Raw genomic sequence first — 19,647 nt, 5'->3', positions numbered from 1 at the left:
AGGAGGTCTTGCTAAAACAGATTGCTAGGTCATATCCTTAGAGATTCTGATTCAAGAGGCCTGGGGTGGGGACAGATAATTAGTATTTTTAACAAGTTACCAGGTGAGGCTGATGCTGTTGATCCTGGGACCATACTTTGAGGACCTCTGCCTGGCATCATCCGTGCATCCTAATCTGCGAGCATCTGCACTCTCAGTGGGACAGTGAGTGGCTGAAACTTTGTAAGCAGGCTAAGAGCTGATTTGTGTATCAAGCATGTCAGTGTATCAAGCATGTCAGTAAATTGAATAGTCCTAACTTCCTATCTGTCTGTCTATCTATCTATCTATCTATCTATCTATCTATCTAGTTTTAAATACAAATAGTTGCTTTTCTGGTCACTAATTGACAAATTCAATTAGTGTCACTGAATTTGTTGGATTGTTATCATTATGTGTTCTCTCCTTCCATGGATATTGAAAACACAATGCCTGTTATGTTGAAGAGAAACAACAGATATAACATTATAAAGGGAGATTATAATAAGCTTCCAATAATTATGTAAATTATGGTTCAACTGTATGATGGATAACTACACAGTCAATAAAAAGATGTTAGTCAAATGTATTTTTATGGTCATGAAAATATGGTACAGATCAGATGCTGTGTGAACATGAGATATCCTTTTTAAGATCTATGTATATTTTTATAGAACCTGAATTAAAAATGGAATAATTAAAAGATGAATAGTACTTTAAAAAAAGCTGTGGTACATTTATACCATGGAATACTATGCAGCAGTAAAAAAGAATCTCTTACCCTTTGAGACAACATGGAGGAACATGGAGAGTATTATGTTATGTGAAATAAACCAATCAGAGAAGGACAAGTATCATATTATCTCACTCATATGTGGAATCTAATGAGCAAAATTAAATGATGAACAAAATAGACCCAGAGACATAGAAACATAGAACAGACTGAGGAATCTCAGTGGGAAGAAGGGAATGGGTGGTTGGATAAGAAGAGATCAACAAATGACTTATATGCATATATGCACAACCCTTGGACACAGACAATAGGGTGGTGAAGTCCTAGGGCAGAGGGCAGGGGCAGGCTAGAGGTAGTCAAAGGGGGAAAAAGAGGGACAAATGTAATACTTTCAATAATAAAGATTTAATTTAAAAAATAAGAAAATAAATAAATTCACGTGTACCCTCCCAAGACCCTTTTCAAATAGCTTGAGAGATGATGCTTTTGTATTGTAAAGATGGGATGAAGAAGGAAAACCTTTGCTGGTCAAAGATTAATTTTAACCACTTTGATTCAGACCATTATAGTCTTCTCAATGGGCAGTGATGAGTCCCAGCATTGGTACAAGCCAGGATTGTGCTCAACTCTACTTTTACTGCTCTCTAGGTTGCTTTAATTAGTTTGCTAAACTCACTGATTTATTCTAAAAAGATTTATTAGCTATGTGCTAGGTGTCTAAAATAAAAATGTGAAGAAGTCATAATCCTTGCCTCCAAAAAGCTCACAGACTTCTGGGGGAGATAAGGAATCAGTGATTGCACTACTGCAGTAGGGTGACCCCTGGTATGTGGAGATACCACACAGGTTCCTGGAAGAAGTGACATCTGAGACCAAAGAAAAGAGTGACTCCAGAAGGAAGGGGATTGGCATTCATGAAGGAGTAGAATTCTAGATTGGAATTTTAATCTAATTATCCAAATTACTGTTTGAATAATCCATTTACTTTCAGAAATGTAGTGTCTCACTTGTAGTCAGAGATGAAACAAAGGTTGTTTTGTGCTGAGTGACTAATTCTGAATTGGAGTTGCAGTGCGAAGCCTCTCAGGAAGAAGATATTGTATTACAGTTGGCTTCTAGACTGATATGGGTAGTTTCTTCTCTGTCATGGGCCAGGACACACTTGACAACTAAGTCCTCACTGTGGAAGGCAGTGAACAAGATAGGTAGGCAGTAGTGATGTCAAATTGGAGTAGGAGGGATAAAGCTGGATACTGTCACAGCCTCCCTAGGGGACAGACAATACAGATAGGGCTTTTTCTAGGGATTATGGCAGTGAGCAAATGAGTCTTTGTCCCAACCCTTTTTCATCCAACCCCAATATAGCTCCTTGGTTCACCCAAATGCTCTGGGAAGCTAAAATGTTGAGACTGAGGTGCCCTGGAGTAGACTGAAAGAATTGAGGCCACTGACAGGAGATTCAAGCCACTCTGGTTCCCACTTCTCTTCCTGAAAGACACACACACGGACACTTGTCATCATTCCTTACAGTTACATCATTAATAAGCATGCTATACTGTGCGATCCTCTCAACTCACATAGACTTACCCATTCACTGGGTCATTGACAAGAGTAAGTGAAAGCTCTTCCTTTGCAAACTATAAAGTACTGTATGAACACAGATTACTTGTGTTTCTTTATTATCATCAATCCTGTGAGGCAGGGGAGGCAGATATTACTAAGCTGAATTTTTGCTTGGAAGGAACATAAAGGACAGGAAAGAAAATCTATGGGCTAAGAAAAGCCAGGGATGGTTATCTTTACAGAAGAAAGACATTCAGATGGTTGATTTTCCAAATTCTTTCTAATTCAACAATTTCAAGTTTTAAATAATATGGTTTTGTTTTATTTTTTTTCTAAGTTTCTAAGGATTTTTCTGAGAGAATAGTCAGAAAGAAGTGATTTTTTTCTTTATTTTTCACCCTATAAACAGTAAATTTGGTATGCTATCACCAAAAACAAAGTAGAACTAAATAAAATTGCAGATATTTTTTTCTAGTGAAGATCAACTTAAAAAAAAATGAGGAGTGTGTGTTTGAGAGGGGCAGGTAGGTAGGTATGGAGACTTTTATAAGCAAAATGGTCCCCTCCTCATTCCCTGTCAGATACAGCAGTTTCAGTACACATAGCAGCATTGTTCCTGTCTTCTCTGGAGTGGCTCTGCTCTAACCTGACCTGGACCCCCTCTGTGACCTGTTTTTGTCATTTGTAGCTAATTGCTGTTTTGGCTGCAGGGTGAGGGAACAGGCTGGTATGTTGGGGTGGCCAGGAGTGTGACTATGGCTAGAACTTTCTGTTGCAGAGGCTATTATCTGATTAAAGGAGCCAGGCCAGGCACAAGGAATGTTTTTTCCCTTTGCATTAGATACAGGACATTGTAGCATTTAGAGCCTGCTGGCCTGTCAGCTAGCTAAAATCCACGGGCTTCCATAGGTGGGGTCCCGGGGAGAAGGATGGAGAGTGGATGGATTTTCATTGGACCCATCTGAGCCATGAGAGAGAAGGTGACACTGAAAACAACTCTCATTTGAAAAGGGGACACTTCCAAAAGCTTCAGGCCAGACCTATGCTGAAGAAGTAGGACATGACTTTAGCGGGGGCAGCCTAAGTCTGGAACTCACCTAGTTCATGCCTTTGTGCTAGTGTCCTTAGGAATAATGCTCTCTCTCACCCTCCAAAGTTTCACTCTAATTTTAGGTATGACACTTTACCTAAGATGTTCCAATCAATGTCCTGACACAGATTGTGCAGCAATAGAATCCTGGCTGACATTTACTGAGTACCCATTATGTGCCAGGCATAATTCCAAATGCTCTAAACATACTTTAATCTTTAAACTAGCTCTACCTTGCAGATATCTTTCTTCCTATTATAGACAGTCTTTGGGTTACGTTGGACTCAACGTACGTCATTTCATGGTTACATCGCCATCTCTCATTTATTTATATAAAAAAAAACCTTCTGTCATTTTAACATATGTATATATGTGCTTTATATTTTTTATTATTTATTTACCACGAGTAAAGGTCAGGAATTGTTATCTTTCTTTTAATTTTTTTTTACTGTTTCACTTTGTTACTGCTGTGTATGTGCTCCATGTGAGTGACATAGGTGCTTATGTAGGTGGGTTCCAACTTATGGCAAAAATCGTGTTAGCACTGTAGGAACGGATCTCAGATGTAACCCGAGGACCTACTGTATATATATGGGGACACTGAGGTTTAGAGTGACTCCTTCACTCACCTAGAGTTGTCCAGTAGAAAAGTGGCAAAGCTAGACCTCAAATCCAGCTCTACTTCAACCCCCTGCCCAGGTTCTCACCACTGTGCAACCATCACCGCTATCTTCAAGATAGGATCTCGGTGTTTGAATGATTTCCCGCCACACCAACCAAATGGCTGGTTGGGACCTGTTGCTGGGTCTTCATAGGGTTTTTAGTGGTTGGCAGAAACCAGGGTTCATTGTCAATCTTAGGTAGTTGGCTGACATTCTCAGGAAAGAACCATTTCTCAGGGTTCCCATACACACGATGGTGCTTAAAGTCTTCCCACCTAGTTTGAAAGGGAATACAGTGACCAGAAATAACTTGTCTTCAATGAGTGGTATGCAGAGCTGGACAAGAAAATGCAAGCTGCTCTATCTTTGAGTAGTAAAGGGTTTTAAGTGACACTTTATATTTATATGTTTTATGTGTCACAATGCCAAAGTGCTGTACTTTTGCAGAAGGTACCCATTGTGGTGACAAAGTGTGAGTTTTCAATAATACCAGAGAATTATTAAAAACTAGAGGCCTGTTGCAAGAAGAGATTCGTGCAATAGGCCTTCCTTTCCCCTGGCTGCTGGCACCATTTTGCCTCTGGCACCCGGGGCCCAGGCCTTCGCTCTGGCTGAGTTCTGGCCAGAGCTGGCCCTGGAAACATCAGGCCTCACTGCTCTGCCGGCCCCGGGCCATCAGGCTTCGCTCCACCGCTTGGAGCCTACATATGCAAATTAACTGCCATCTTTGTTGGCGGTTAATTTGCATATCGAGCTGATTAGCCAATGGGAGATGTAGCAAAGGTACGGTCAATTACCATGTTTATCTATTATTAGATAGGATAATAACTCCTGGGATTAAAAATGGTGGCAGAGCCCCTGGGTGATTTACTGGAATCTTTATGTTTAGTCTTTAGATGTACTTGCTTAAAGGACACTGCAGATGCATGTGTCTTCTCAAGGATACTTACCCTGCTGTTAGTATCTAAAAGTTAATTTTAGTTCAAGTTGTTATTACAATAAAAGTCTAATGAGGCAGGTGAATGGGGCTGTTTGGTTTCTCAAGCCAAGCAGTCCCTTATCCTCTCTTTCACAGAAATGTGTATCAGAGTAATCATTCACCTGTCGCTCAGGGTCTGCTGGTCAGCTCTGGCAAGTGGTTCCCCGTGTGAGGACTGAGGAATGCAATGAGACATGGTGGAACCCTCAAAAACAAAGAGTAAGAAAATGAAAGTAACTGCACAGTAAGTCATGGGAGTCCACTTGGGATTTCCAAGTTTGAGGGGATTGTTTCTCAGCTAAGGTTTCACAACGGGACAACAGCTGTACACAGAACAACAGCAATATGTCACAGTGCCTAAACAGTTATAAAGAAGCAGCCATCTCAGCGGGGATGCAATATGTTGAAGCAGCAATATTTTCTCAAATATCTTAATGTGCCTTCTTTCAACAGGGGACTATCGCCCTTATTTTTTATCAACTTTGACACAAGATTTTACTTTGCATTTTCTTTTAAAAAAACCATATTATATTTATTTACAATCTAATGAACTGTAACAATTTAAAATAAACCCCAAGTTATATCCATTAAAAAAAAGCAGGTGGTGCCTCTGTTACAGAAGAACAATTAAAGAGACTGTTACAGACTATTATAACTTACCATCCTTGGTTCCCTGATGCTGGGACACTAGACCTTAATCTCTGGGAACTAGTGGGCAGGAATTTAAAGAGAAATCAGGCCCAGGGAAAAGGAGTGCCCTTGTCATCATTAACTATGTGGGCTCTTGTTCGTGCTCCACTATGCCCACTTCATATTGAGAATCAAAAGCCTACAGAACACCAAAAGGACTTCCCACCGCCCCCTCCTCCTGAAGTAGAGCCTGTAGACCCTGTAATACCTAAGGCCCCACAGTCAGAGGAACACTTTCCCGATTATCTGCCTCTGGTGTGGGAAGGCTCATCAACTAGATCCTCAGTTATGGGATCATGTGTCAGGAAAGCTATGTTAGAAGAGAGCTTTGGCCTGCCCAGTTATACAAGATCAGCAAGGTAATCAGATACATGAACCACTCTCCTTTAACACTTTTAAGGAAATATGGAAAAGTATTAGAGAAAATGGGGCTAACAGTCCATTTACAAAAGGACTCCTTAATGCCTTGTCTGAAAATTACCATATGACGCCTTGGGACTGGCAGAATTTGGCCAAAACAACTCTGGAAACTAGTCAACATTTATTATGGAGAGCAGAATATGATGAGATCTGTGAACAACAGGCTGTTTGTGGGTGTTCACTGGCCATCCCACCTGGGAGCGCTCTGGGCCGCATTCTGGTTGTAAGTCCTGGGCACTATACGATATCTTCTAATCCATGGAAAAGACTCTGATTTATTAAATCTTGCCTGTGGGTTGTGCGTGCCTGTAAATATTGTACATAGAGTGTCTTTGTTAATTGTTGTTTTGTGTCTTTAATTTGTTTAAAGATGAGGCATATTTCACTTTACTAGGGGCCCCAGCTACTTGTGGCAGGCTGGACATGTGGCAGGGATGGCAGGAACTTCCCAGCAGCTGCCAAGAATTCTTAACCCTTCCCGCTCTCCCTCTCAAGGCATTAGCCACTGGAAACTCTTGTCTGTCTTTAATATAACTTGGTTACTGATTGAGGTTCTTTGCTTGCTTTCTTATCTCTGGGGGCCTTAGTTTGCACTTTGCCATTTTATGAACATAGGGAATCCTCTGTCTTTGCTGTTTAGGCTTTGTGCCACTCAGAACCCATTTGCTGTGCTGGGTTAGTGTGAGATAAAATTCTAAGACTAATGTTCCAACCCACCCTTTTGAGTACTCATTCATTTACTGTAGGGTTTGTTTGGTGTTTTTGTTTTGTTTCTGTTTTTAAGATCTCTTCTTATATGCAAGATTTCATATTGTTAGTCTATTCAGAAAAATATGAAAAATAATTACTTAAACTCCCCAAGTATTTATCCCAGAGGGCTGGAGCTACAGAAGTACCCTTGAATAAGCTGCAGAAGCGACAGCAGAGGAGGAGGGAAGGGGGCATTCTCCTTGTAAAAAAAAAATGGTACTTTTACACTAAAGCCATTAGAAGCCCAGGAGTTACTACAGTCCTGGGAACAAATCCCGGGACCTGCTATCTCCCCACAAACACACCCACTCTTTCTCCAGCCTCCTGAGAGTTGTCAAGGTCAGGTTTCCTGTTATGCTTCTTAAGAATATGAGCATATTTTCCATTGAAAAAATAAACTTATTTCTGAAAGTAAGGGGGAAAAAAAGTTTTTCCTGTATGTGCCTAGGAAGCAAAGGTTTTATATATATACTAGAGGCCTGATGCATGAAATTCATGCAAGGGGCCTGGCCCTCGCAGCCCCAGCTTCATCTGGAAGGTTGTCCTGACAGTCATCCGGATGGTAGCTCTGCTGTTCAGTATAATTAGCATATTAACTCTTTATTATATAGGACATATTTTAAATGATTATGTTATGTTAATCAGGAAGTTGATTACTTTAAATGAATAGATTCCTTAATACTGCTTAATAATAATAATAATAATAATATATAATATTTTAGTCTAATGTATTTGACAATCCTGAGTTTTGAATTTTAAGAAACTTTTCCTTGACCTATACTTGGCTTCAGATCATTCCAATAGGCTCTGGAATGCCTCAAGTGTTTATTTTCTCTCTCATGAAGGAAAATTTTCTGCTTAAGCTACATGGGAAGCTTTGTCAAATAATAATAACTATATTATACTTTCACTTGTAGCTCTAATTGTTATTCTGGAATATTGTATTTTGCAGAAGGGACAAGATTCCATGTCATTTGCATTACTCTATAAAGTATCTGGATTTATAGAAGTACTGGCAGGAAAAATCAGGAGAAACAAAAATTTTATTATAGGGCTGAATGAACAGAAAATAATTGTATAGTTTTTGTAACTTTTGTTGAAAGTATTGCTGATTCTTAACTTCTTGTTTTTCAGATATGAGAAAGCGTTTTAAAAGCAATTTGGTAAATTATATATTTCTCTCCCTACCTGTCCCTCCCAATATCTTTTTTCATTCCAAGTCACTAACCTTATGTGTTACCTCTTTCAATTCCTCACCACATGGGGTCTGTATGAGAGCTCATAATCAGATTTGGTCACATATAATTCCTAAACATGATCAGATTAAAACACAGCTAACTTTTCTCTTAGCAGGCAGTCTGGACTACAGCAATCTGACTATGCTACTGTGCCTCCTATCCTTCCGCAGAAGCAAAATCAGCAGTGAGACCACTCTGCTGAAGCATTCCATTGGAAAGTTTGTTGAGGAAATCATGCCCATTTGACGGTCCTAGGTGACCAACAGGTTATAGATTGGAGCCCACATGGTCATTTGCAAGCCACCCACACTAATATTCTGGCACACTGTGCATCTAATACTAGTTACATCAGTTATGCAGGCATGCCTATAGTTTGGACTGAGGGAGGGATGAGTCCCTCATGACCTCGAGTACTAGGCTTGCCAGTTCGGGAAACTTTATGGAGATTAGGCCATGCTTTCAGCCTTTTGAAATTGTGGCACGGTGACTACCAGAACTTCTCTGGCCATTATAGTATAACTTTTACTGATAATTATACTGACAGTAGCCTGATTTGCACCACTCACCCCTATGTCTTTGTTATGGGCCCCAATCTACTAATAAATCATAGTTCATCTTTTCTAGTACAGGATGGAGAAGGAGCTTATTTTGCATCCTGTATTACCACCCAAAATATTACCCCATTGAACATCAGCACTATTACTGGTATGGTACTTAGGAGACAAGCAGAAATCCTAATACCTGTTAATCTCACCAGGAAATGGCAAGACTCATCAACTATTGAAATCTTAGAAAAAGCATTGATCCAATTATGGCCCAAAATATTTTTGGGAATGCTCATTGCAGCCATCATCTCAGCTGTTGTTATTCTTACTACCTCCGGCATCGCTATGGTGGCCTTTTCTGAGTCTGTGGTCATTTGTAGACAATATGACCTATAATGTAACTAGAGAATCCACTATACAACAGCACATAGATAAAAAAAATATTAGCTAGACTACAGGCAATAGAGGCAGTCATTGAATATTTGGGGGAAGACAGGATGTTATAGCATACAGGCAAGTACTCAATTGAAATTGGAAGCATAAGCACATATGTGACACCCCCTTGAAATGGAACAGTAGTCACCATCAGTGGATTGATGTTAAAAAGCATCTATGGGGAGTCTTTCCTGATAACCTTACTGAAGAAGCAAACATGTTGCAAAGTCAAATTAGAGAGTCCTTATTTGCTATCAATGAACATGAACAGCAGACTACTGCTTGGAATACGGTAAAGGAGCATTTGGAGTGGATAGACCCCACCACATGGTTTTCTAGAATCAATTGGTACCTAATCAGACTAACCATTGTTGTTATTGTAATTCTCTTTATTTTTCTTATAGTCTACAAAACCAGAACTTGAGCAGTGAACATGCTTCTTGGGCCCTGACATTGCAAAGCAGAAAGTTCGACGGGACTTGGTTGGAAAGTGTGTAAGGAGGAATCTTGAAAGGTCGGGGGCCTCCAGGAGGAGCTGGCTGAAAGCAGCCACCCCTGCCTTGACTTTTCCAAACAAGTCTGAGCCCATGGGTGTTTTACTGGAATCTTTTTGTTTACTTTATAGATGTCCTTGCTTAAAAGGCACTATAGATGTATGTTTCACCTGCTGATAGTATATAGAAGTTAATTGTAGTTCAAGCTGTTATTACAATAAAAGCCTAAGGAGGCAGGTGAATGGGGCTGTTTGGTTTCTCAAACCATGCAGTCCTTTATCCCTCTCTTTCACAGAAATGTGTGTCAGAGTAATCATTCATCCATCACTCACAGTCTGCAAATACTATGAACAACTAAATGCCAACAAACTGGGCAACCTGGGTGAAATAGGCAAATTCCTAGAAACATACAATCTTTCAAAACTTAATCAAGAAGAATCAGAAAACCTGAGTAGGGCAATAACAACTGCTGAAATACAAGCAGTAATTTAAAAACTTCCAGCAAACAAAAGTCCTGGACTGGATGGATTTACAGGTGAATTTTACCAAACATTCAAAAAAGAAATAACACCCTTCCTCCTCAAACTATTCCAAAAAATTCAGGAGGGAGGAACACTTTCAATCTCCTTTTATGAAGCCAGCATTATCCTAATTCCAAAACCACATAAAGACACTACAAAGAAAGAAAATTACAGGCCAATATCCCTGATGAACACAGATGCTAAAATCCTCAACAAAATATTAAAAAGATCATACACCATGATCAAGTGGGGTTTATTCCAGGTATGCAAGGCTGGTACAATATTCACAAATCAATAAATGTGATATATCACATAAACAAATTGAAAGATAAAAACCACATGATCATATCAATAGATGCAGAAAAAACATTCAACAAAATCCAGCTCCGTTTCTTGATAAAAACTCTCAGTAAATTGCAGATAAAGGGATTATACCTCAACATAATTTAGGCTATATATGACAAACCTACAGCCAACATAATACTCAATGGGCAAAAACTAAAAGCATTTTCTTTAAAAACATTAACAAGACAAGGATGTTTGCTTTCACCACTCTTATTTAACATTGCACTGAAAGTGCTAGCTTCAGTAATCAGATAGCAAGAAGAAGAGATACATGGCAACAAAATTGGAAAGGAGGAAGCAAAACTGTCATTACTTGCAGAAAACCCTAAAGGTGCATCAGAAATCTACTAGACTTAACAAATGAATTCAGCAAAGTAGCAGGATACAAAATCAACACCCACAAATCAATGGCATCTTAATCCATCAATAATGAACTCTCAGAAAGAGAAACTAAAAAAGAAATCCCAATTACCATTGCAACAACAAAAAAGATGCCTAGGAATAAATTTAACCAAGGAAGTAAAAGACCTATACTTGGAAAGCTATGGAACATTGAAAAAAAAATCAAGAAAGATATAAACAAATGTAAGTGAATACCATGTTAATGGATTGGAAGAATTAACATCAATAAAATGACTATACTACCAAAAGCAATCTATAGATTCACTGCAATCCCTATTAAAATACGAACAGCATAGTTCACAGATCTAGAACAAATTTATACGGAACCATAAAAGACCTCAAATAGCTGCAGCAATCTTGAGAAGGAATTATGAAGTAGGAGGGATCACAATACTGGATATCAAACTGTACTATAAAAGTCATTATAAACAAAACAGTCTGGTACTGGCATAAGAACAGGCATATAGACCAATGCATCAGAATAGAGACCCCAGAAATTGACTCACCCCATTGTGGCCAAATAATATTTGACAAAGGAGACAAGGACTTATAATGGGATCAAGACAGTCTCTTCAACAAATGGTGCTGGGAAAATTGGACAGACACATGCAAAAAGATGAAACTAGAGTACCAACTTTCACTATACACAAGAATAAACTCAAGGTGGATAAAAGAAGGGAAACCATAAAAATCTTAGAGGAATCCACAGGCAGCAAAATATCAGACATATGCCAAAGCAATATCTCACCGATACTGCTCCTAGGGCAGTGATGGCGAACCTTTTGAGCTCGGCGTGTCAGAATTTTGAAAAACCCTAACTTCACTCTGGTGCTGTGTCACATATAGAAATTTTTTGATATTTGTAACCATATTAAAACAAAGATTTATATTTTTGATATTTATTTTATATATTTAAATGCCATTTAACAAAGAAAAATCAACCAAAAAAATGAGTTCGCGTGTCACCTTTGACACGCGTGTCATAGGTTCGCCATCACTGTCCTAGGGTAATGGAAACAAAAGAGAAAATAAACAAATGGGAATGCATCAAAATAAGAAGCTTCTGCACAGCAAAAGAAACCATCAAGAAAACAACAAGAAAACCCACTGCATGGGAGAACATATTTGCCAATGTTATCTCCGATAAGGGTTTAATCTCTAACATTTACAGGGAACTCATATAACTTAACAAAAGGAAGATAAAGAACCCAATCAAAAAATGGGCAACGGACCTAAATAGATACTTTTTGAAAGAGGACATAAGGAAGGCCAAGAGACATATGAAAACATGCTCAAAGTCACTAATCATCTGAGAGATGCAAATCCAAACAACAATGAAGTACCATCTCACACCTGTCAGAATGGCTATCATCAACAAATCAACAAATGACAAGTGCTGGCAAGGATGTGGAGAAAAAGGAACCCTCATACACTGCTGGTGGGAATGCAGACTGGTGCAGCCACTGTGGAGAACAGTATGGAGTTTCCTCAAAAAAGTAAAAATGGAACTCCCATTTGACCCAGTAATCCCACTTCTAGGAATATATTCCAAGAAAACAGAAACACCGATCTGAAAGGATATATGCACACCTATGTTCATAGCAGCACAATTTACAATAGCTAAGATTTGGAAACAGCCTAAATGCCCATCCGCAGATGAGTGGATTAAAAAACAGTGGTGCATCTACACAATGGAATACTATGCTGCTGTAAAAAGGAAGGAACTCCTACCATTTGCAACAGAATGGATGGACCTGGAGAGCATTATGCTAAGCGAAATAAGTCAGTCAGAGAAAGATAAATATCACATGATCTCACTCATTTGTGGAATATAATGATCAACATAAACTGATGAACAAAAACAGATCCAGAGACACAGAAGCATTGATCAGACTGTCAAACCTCAGAGGGAAGGTAGGGGAAGGTGGGGGTAAGGGGGAGAGATCAACCAAAGGACTTGTATGAATGCATATAAGCATAACCAATGGACACAGACACCAGGCATGAGCAGGGGGGTGGGGGGGCCAGGGAGGGATAAGGACACATATGTAATACCTTAATCAATAAAGAAAAAAAACCTTAATTGTAAGGCATAAAACCATAGAAATCTTAGAGGAGAACATAGACAGTAAAATCTCAGACATCTCACTTATCAATATGTTGATAGATACACTAGAGGCCCAGTGCATGGATTTGTGCACCAGTGGCATCCCTCCACATGGCCTGCGGGAATTGGGCCCAAACCAGCAGTCCAAAGCCGCCTGCTTCTTCTGCCTGCCTGCCGTTCCTGCTCATCCCGGCCCCGCTGAGCCTGCCACTGCTGCTCAGTAGGCCCCCTGCAGCTCAGTGCGGTATCCAGGCTGCAGCAGCCAGCCTTGAGCCCTGCATCTGGCGCCCGTTGGTCAGCTGAGCGGCGCTCCCGCTGTGAGAGCACACTGACCACCAGGGGCAGCTCCTGCATTGAGCATCTGCCCCCTGGTGGTCAGTGCACGTCATAGTGACTGGTCGACCAGTTGCTTAGGCATATATATATATATATATATCTCCTAGGGCAAAGTTAACTAAGGAAAAAATAAACAAATAGAATAACATCAAAATAAAAAGCTTCTGCATAACTTATGAAACCACTACATCAAATTGAAAAAGGAACCCACTGAATGAGAGAACATATTTGCCAAAGATACATCCGATAAAAGGTTAATATCCAAAATATATAAAGTACTCATACAACTCAACAAAGGGAAGACAAACAATCCAGTTTAAAAATGGGCAGAAGTCCCAAATAGACATTTTTCCAGAGAGGACATACAAATGGCCAAGAGTCACATGAAAAAATATTCAAAGTCACTAATTATCAGATTAATGCAAATTAAAACCACAACGAGATATCACCTCACACCTGTTGGAATGGCTATCATAAAAAAAAATCAACAAACAACAAGTGCTGGTGAGGATGTGGAAAAAGGGAACACTAGTTCACTGCTGATGGGAATGCAGATTGGTGCAGCCACTATGGAAAACAGTATAGTTTCCTCAAAAAATTAAAAATGGAACTTCCATTTGACCCAGCAATTCCACTTCCAAGAATATAACCTAAAAACCCCAAAACACCAATCAGAAAGAATATACGCACCCTTGTGTTCATAGCAGCATTATTTATAATAGCTAAGATTTGGAAATACCCCACATTCCCATCAGTAGATGAATGGATAAAAAAGCTGTGGACATTACACTATGGAATACTATGCAGCTGTAAAAAATAGAGATCTCTTTCCCTTTGGGACAACATAGATGGACCTGGAAAATATTATGCTAATTGAAATAAATCAAACAGAGAAGGACACATACCACATGATCTCACTTATTTGTAGAATCTGATGAACAAAATGAATTGACCAACAAAATAAGACCCTAAGCAGGGAGGCATGGAATAGACTGACATACCTGGATATGGGGTTGGGGGCGGGGGGGGGGTGGCAAGAAGAGATAAACCAAATAACTTATATACTTACTAGTATTTGCCTAGCCCATGGACATGGGCAATAGGGTAGTGAAGGCCCTGGGGGAGGGGGAGGGGCTGGGAGGAGATGTGGAAAGAGCAATAAAAATAATAACTACTTGGGTGGCCCATTTCTTGTGAATTTTAAGCAACTGAGATTGATGTATGTATGTCTTTAACTACACCAGAGAATTCTAATGGGAAAAGATAGCCTTGGTGTAAGGAATTTTTTGGATTAGGTGTTGTCCTTTGAATTTGACCTCAATGAGAACATTTATTGCCATTAGGGATTGGCTTGGGGACACTTGCACTCACAACAGAAAGACCCTTGCTTATAGGACCTCCATTTAGGCCCCATTCGTCCTCTGTGTGGGCTTGGCTCTTTAACTTTGGAATATACATATATATATATATATATATATATATATATATATATATATATAATTGATTTCTGAGAGGAAGGGAAAGAGAGAGAGAGAGATAGAAACATCAATGATGAGAGAGAATCATTGATCGGCTGCCTCCTGCACTGAGCCCACAACCCAGGCATGTGCCCTGACCAGGAACCAAACCACAACCTCCTGGTTCCTAGGTCGACACTTAACCACTGAGGCACGCCGGCCGGGCACTCACTTTGGGTTTTTAAGTTGCATCCGCACCTGCCTCAAAAGGGTTTCTGCTACTTTGGAACTGGACATTTGCCTCTCAGAGAGGTTAGTCATTTAAATGGTAAACTCAGAGAAGACTTGCTATGAACTCATCTTTTTTGCCATTTCAAATCATTCTGAAAAACTTCCCAGTTTAACTATAGTGAGAGGGCTCATCTTTTCTGAGGTCTCCACTGTGGAGCCAGGCTTCCCTCAGAGCTCACAGTGGAGTCAGAGCCCAAATGGTGAGGAGTTTCTTAGAGAAAACTACTGTGGCCTCCAAAATGGTGGTAAGAAGCCTTGGAGCACTCGGGGGCTTCTGCCTCTCATCTGGGGAGCATGGGGGGTGGGAGTGGGACAGAAGAGCAAGAATGGGAGTTCAGTGAGAACAGGTCATACTTCTTCAGATTTCCTATTACTACTGTTTAGGAAAGAGGATTATTCATAGACAAATGCTTTTGTTTCAGTTTAGGTTAATTAATAAAGAAATTTTTACACCAAAAATTGGTGTAAGAATACATTTGTGAACATAATTAAAACACCATTTTAACTGTGCAAATGATTCAAATGATAATTCTGTCTAAAAAAGAAAACAAATTCTTTCTCTTGGTGTCAAGATGGTGGATTAACTTACCTGTTGAAACTAAAAATCTATCCCAACTCTATATCATGGGCCTGATCCTTCAACTCTATTCCAATTTCCCAAAAGAGTAGGCATTTTTCTTTAATACTTTATTATTTCATCCACCATCAATTACATAGATGGCATTCTAAGTCTCCTAAGGTGTCTCTATAAAATTTTGTATATATTTCACAAGTTGAATTTTTGTTTCTCCCCCAAGTCTCTGGAAGCAGGACCTGCACTGTGTGGTCCTCACAGGCATCTTCTGTATTTCTGACTCAAGCCAGATCTTTTGGAAACCCTGATTGTGGTGCATTTAGATTCAATACAACAAGAAGCCAATGAAATGCACATTCATTCCCTCTCCTATGACTTATCAAGAAGGTACTTGGACTGCAATTCTTTATCCAATCTATGCTTCTTTATGCCATGATTACTAAATTTAAAGGACTGTCTTAAACAACAAAAACCCCTACCTACATTAGCAATTAACATTTACTCCCTTTTACATTAATTCCATTTTCCCTCCTGCTGTTCTTAGAAAATCTGAATTAAAAAGCTTGGTGCTGCTCAAGGGCAGTTAATAGCACTGAGATGACAAAATATCTTAGAACAGCTGACAAAGGGAACTGGGCCCTGGTTCAAAGTCACGGCAGGAAGCATGCGCCCTGTGCAGCTTGTGCTTTCTGCATGAAGAACGAAAAGATTTCCATCACCCAGGATAATGCAATTAAAAAGTACACCGCTGGAATCCACCCCATGCCACCTTGTTCAAAATTGGGCCTCAAACCCAGGGGCCCAACTGAAATTTGAAGCTTACACATCTTGATCCGCAGGGAAGGAGAGGGGGAATTTGGTCTGCTTCCTTGTATAGACAGGTGCCTGTTATCAGAACGAGGGACATATGTTCATTGCTTATGGTAAAAAATTATTAGAGGACTCAGGATGGGTGGATACAGAGAGACATACTAATGTCAGAGGGGAAGCTAATGAAAAGCAGGGTCTCAGGTCTGTCTCCTTTCCACTCAGTGTTTCTGCTCTATACTGTACACACACAATTTAACATGCACAGAGAAAGGAAAGCAACCATCTCTAATTGCCCCAAAATGACATAGTGTTTGTTGTGGAGAGGGCTGCTTTGTCCAGGTGGAAATGGTTTTCCTGGTTAGTGTGCTCACACAGACTGTCTGGGGTCTGGTGTACAGCTGGAATTTTTTTTTTCTAATCTTATTGAGGAGAGTACAATCCAGGGTGCTGATTCCTGAAACAAGGAAGTAATCTTTTAGGCAATTGCTTTGATATTGGATTGGCAAGAGCACCCAGAAGAGGGGAAGGCCTTTCTCACTAACCAGAGCCCCATGTGATGAAACAGTGAAGGGGTAAGCATGGCTGCCTCTGTCACGTGGTTTTACGTGCCTCACCAGCAAGCTTGAAGCTCTACTGCTTTGCTGCAGGATGCTCACTGAAAAATTTACACCTATTCTGACTTCTGATATGTTTTCAGCACACACGTTCTATTAGGAAGTCAGGCTGAACGAGCAAGCTTCAATCAGTGGCACTGTGCTGCAGTTGGCAGGGAAAGATTTACAGTGCTTGTTCCCATGAAGGCTTTAATGCAAAGGGACAATTTTACAGCATGCTTCTGTCCAATCAGACATTTTCTCTATAAAATATGCATTTGGAAAGAGTAGAGGGGCATGAAGAAGCTGGGGAAAATATATTCACACACACACATACACACACACACACAATTAGGGCAGTCAAAGAGGTTTGGTTACTAAATAATGACAGTTAAAATGTACTGAGGGCTGCCTCTATATCAGGTACTGTGCTAAGCTTTCATGAGCTTTTTTTCCCCCCAATTTTCACAATAAGCTTATAAGATAGGTCCTTTTATGGTGCCCATTTTACAGATAAGAAAGCTGAGGCTGCCCTAGCTGGTTTGGCTCAGTGGACAGAGCGTTGCCCTGCGGACTGAAGGGTCCTCGGTTTGATTCTGGTCAAGGCCACATGCCCGGGTTGCTTGGCTCGATCCCCAGTAGGGGGCGTGCAGGAGGCAGCCAATCAATGATTCTCTCATCATTGATGTTTTTATCTCTCTCCCCCTCTCCCTTCCTCTCTGAAATTAATAAAAATATATTTTAAAAAGAAAGCTGAGGCTTAGAGAGGTTAAAGACACATAGCTAGAAAGTGGCAGGGCCAGAATTCAAACTGGCCAATCTGTCTTTGGATTTGACCCAAGTCCTTAACCAAGACCCCCAAGCTGAGTGTTTAATCTGCACAGAGATAAATACAGGATAGCTCATTTCAAGTTAGCAAAGCTAGATGAAAAATGGCAACTTCTGCAATTTGTTATAAAAATGTTTTCTAGGTAAACCAAGTAATAGATCCTCCTAATCAGTCACCATTTATGTCTATGCTTCTCTTTGTCTTACTTTATGCAGAGCAGCAGCTATGGGGCCTCTCAGTTGACAATGGTTTATATTTGGGGTTTCTTGGGAAAGGCACAGAGGTATAGCCTGAAACTTAGAGCATAGTGAGGCAATGTTTTCAGTATATACAACTAAAAATGTACTTAGGAGGGAGGGCAGAGGGGCTGGAAGAAGGAGGGTGGAGAGAAGTGTTTTTTAAAAGGTGCAACTCCTTTTGGAAGAGTTTGTGCATCAGAATGAATGATAAGGGTAGAAAGAAGGGCTACTCTAAAAGCTAATAATCTTCTCATCTACACTCTATTGGCAATTAATGACACACCACTACATAACATCTTTTTACTACTGTCTTGCATTACTGTCTTTAACTTTTATTGTTTAATTCTTCGTGTATTATTGACCTATCTTTATAACTATATGGTAAGCTCTTTGAGAGGGGAAAATGAAGTTTTTAAATCACTTTTAACCCCTGTAGACCTAATAAAAAACATGGCCCATATATATTAGTTGATAAATATGTTTATGTTCATTCTCTCTTCTACCTTGAAGTAACAAAAAGATTTTTATTTAAGACATACCAGAGGAGAAATCTTGCTCCTCCCATCTTTTGGCATTCAAGGCATACCCATGGGACCTATGTTCATTTACTCTCTCACCCTGAGTCTCTGAATCTGGAGGAAGAATGTAAAGTTAAAGGAAGAATTTAGAATTCATTCATGGCAGTACCATACCATGACATCAAGCAATGGCAGTAGAACTATCTGGTGCCCTGTCCTTGTAGACTGTTCCTTCCATCTGGCTTTCAGAGCCCCCTATGTTCTCATTTCCTAAACCTCCCAGGGATTCTGTGAACTGGATATAATCTTCCAAAAAGCTCCTCTGTCTGTCTAAGATCTGCAGAACTAATTCCAGTTGCTTGCAACCCAGAACCTTCACTGGAGAACAGTGATAAAGAGATGGGTTAACTTATAGACACCAGAAGTTTTGAAGGATTCTATCCAAGATGTAACAAGAATGAACTTGAATTTTAACATTATTAAAAGTCCATTATAGTTTTCAAGCTATGTCCACAGGACTCCTTTGGTTTTTACAACAACTAGAGAGGCAGGTACTATCTATTATCTTTCTTTTTTGTACCATAATAAGAATGCAATGGGGAGACTTCAAGTCATTGTTTTCCAATGAGAAACAGCTAATTACTGCTTATGTCTATGCCCCCCTTGTCTTACCTTACTTTTTGTGCACTGCTCCTTCTATCAGCCCATGTGGTGAGTGCAAAACCTGGGATATGGGAAGTGAGAGAGCAGATTTCATGGCTACTGTCAGGAGTAGCAAATTGTTTAAGCTTTACACTTTCACTCACCATCAGAAATTCTTATAAACTCTTTCTCACCACCATTTATTTAGAGGGTAGATCCACATGAGAAAAAAGATAGAATTCCCAGAACACAGTAAGTCTGAAAATTCTTCTAAAAGCCCAAAGCTGCAGTTAGGGATTTACAGGTTCACACATTTATGTAACTGCAGAGACATGCACTCTCATTAGGGAAAAGTTTAAAGTTTGG

The sequence above is a fragment of the Myotis lucifugus genome, unplaced genomic scaffold, assembly GCF_000147115.1.
Source record: "Myotis lucifugus unplaced genomic scaffold, Myoluc2.0 scaffold_29, whole genome shotgun sequence".
NCBI lineage: Eukaryota > Metazoa > Chordata > Mammalia > Chiroptera > Vespertilionidae > Myotis > Myotis lucifugus.
This window is presented reverse-complemented; position numbering follows the sequence as displayed.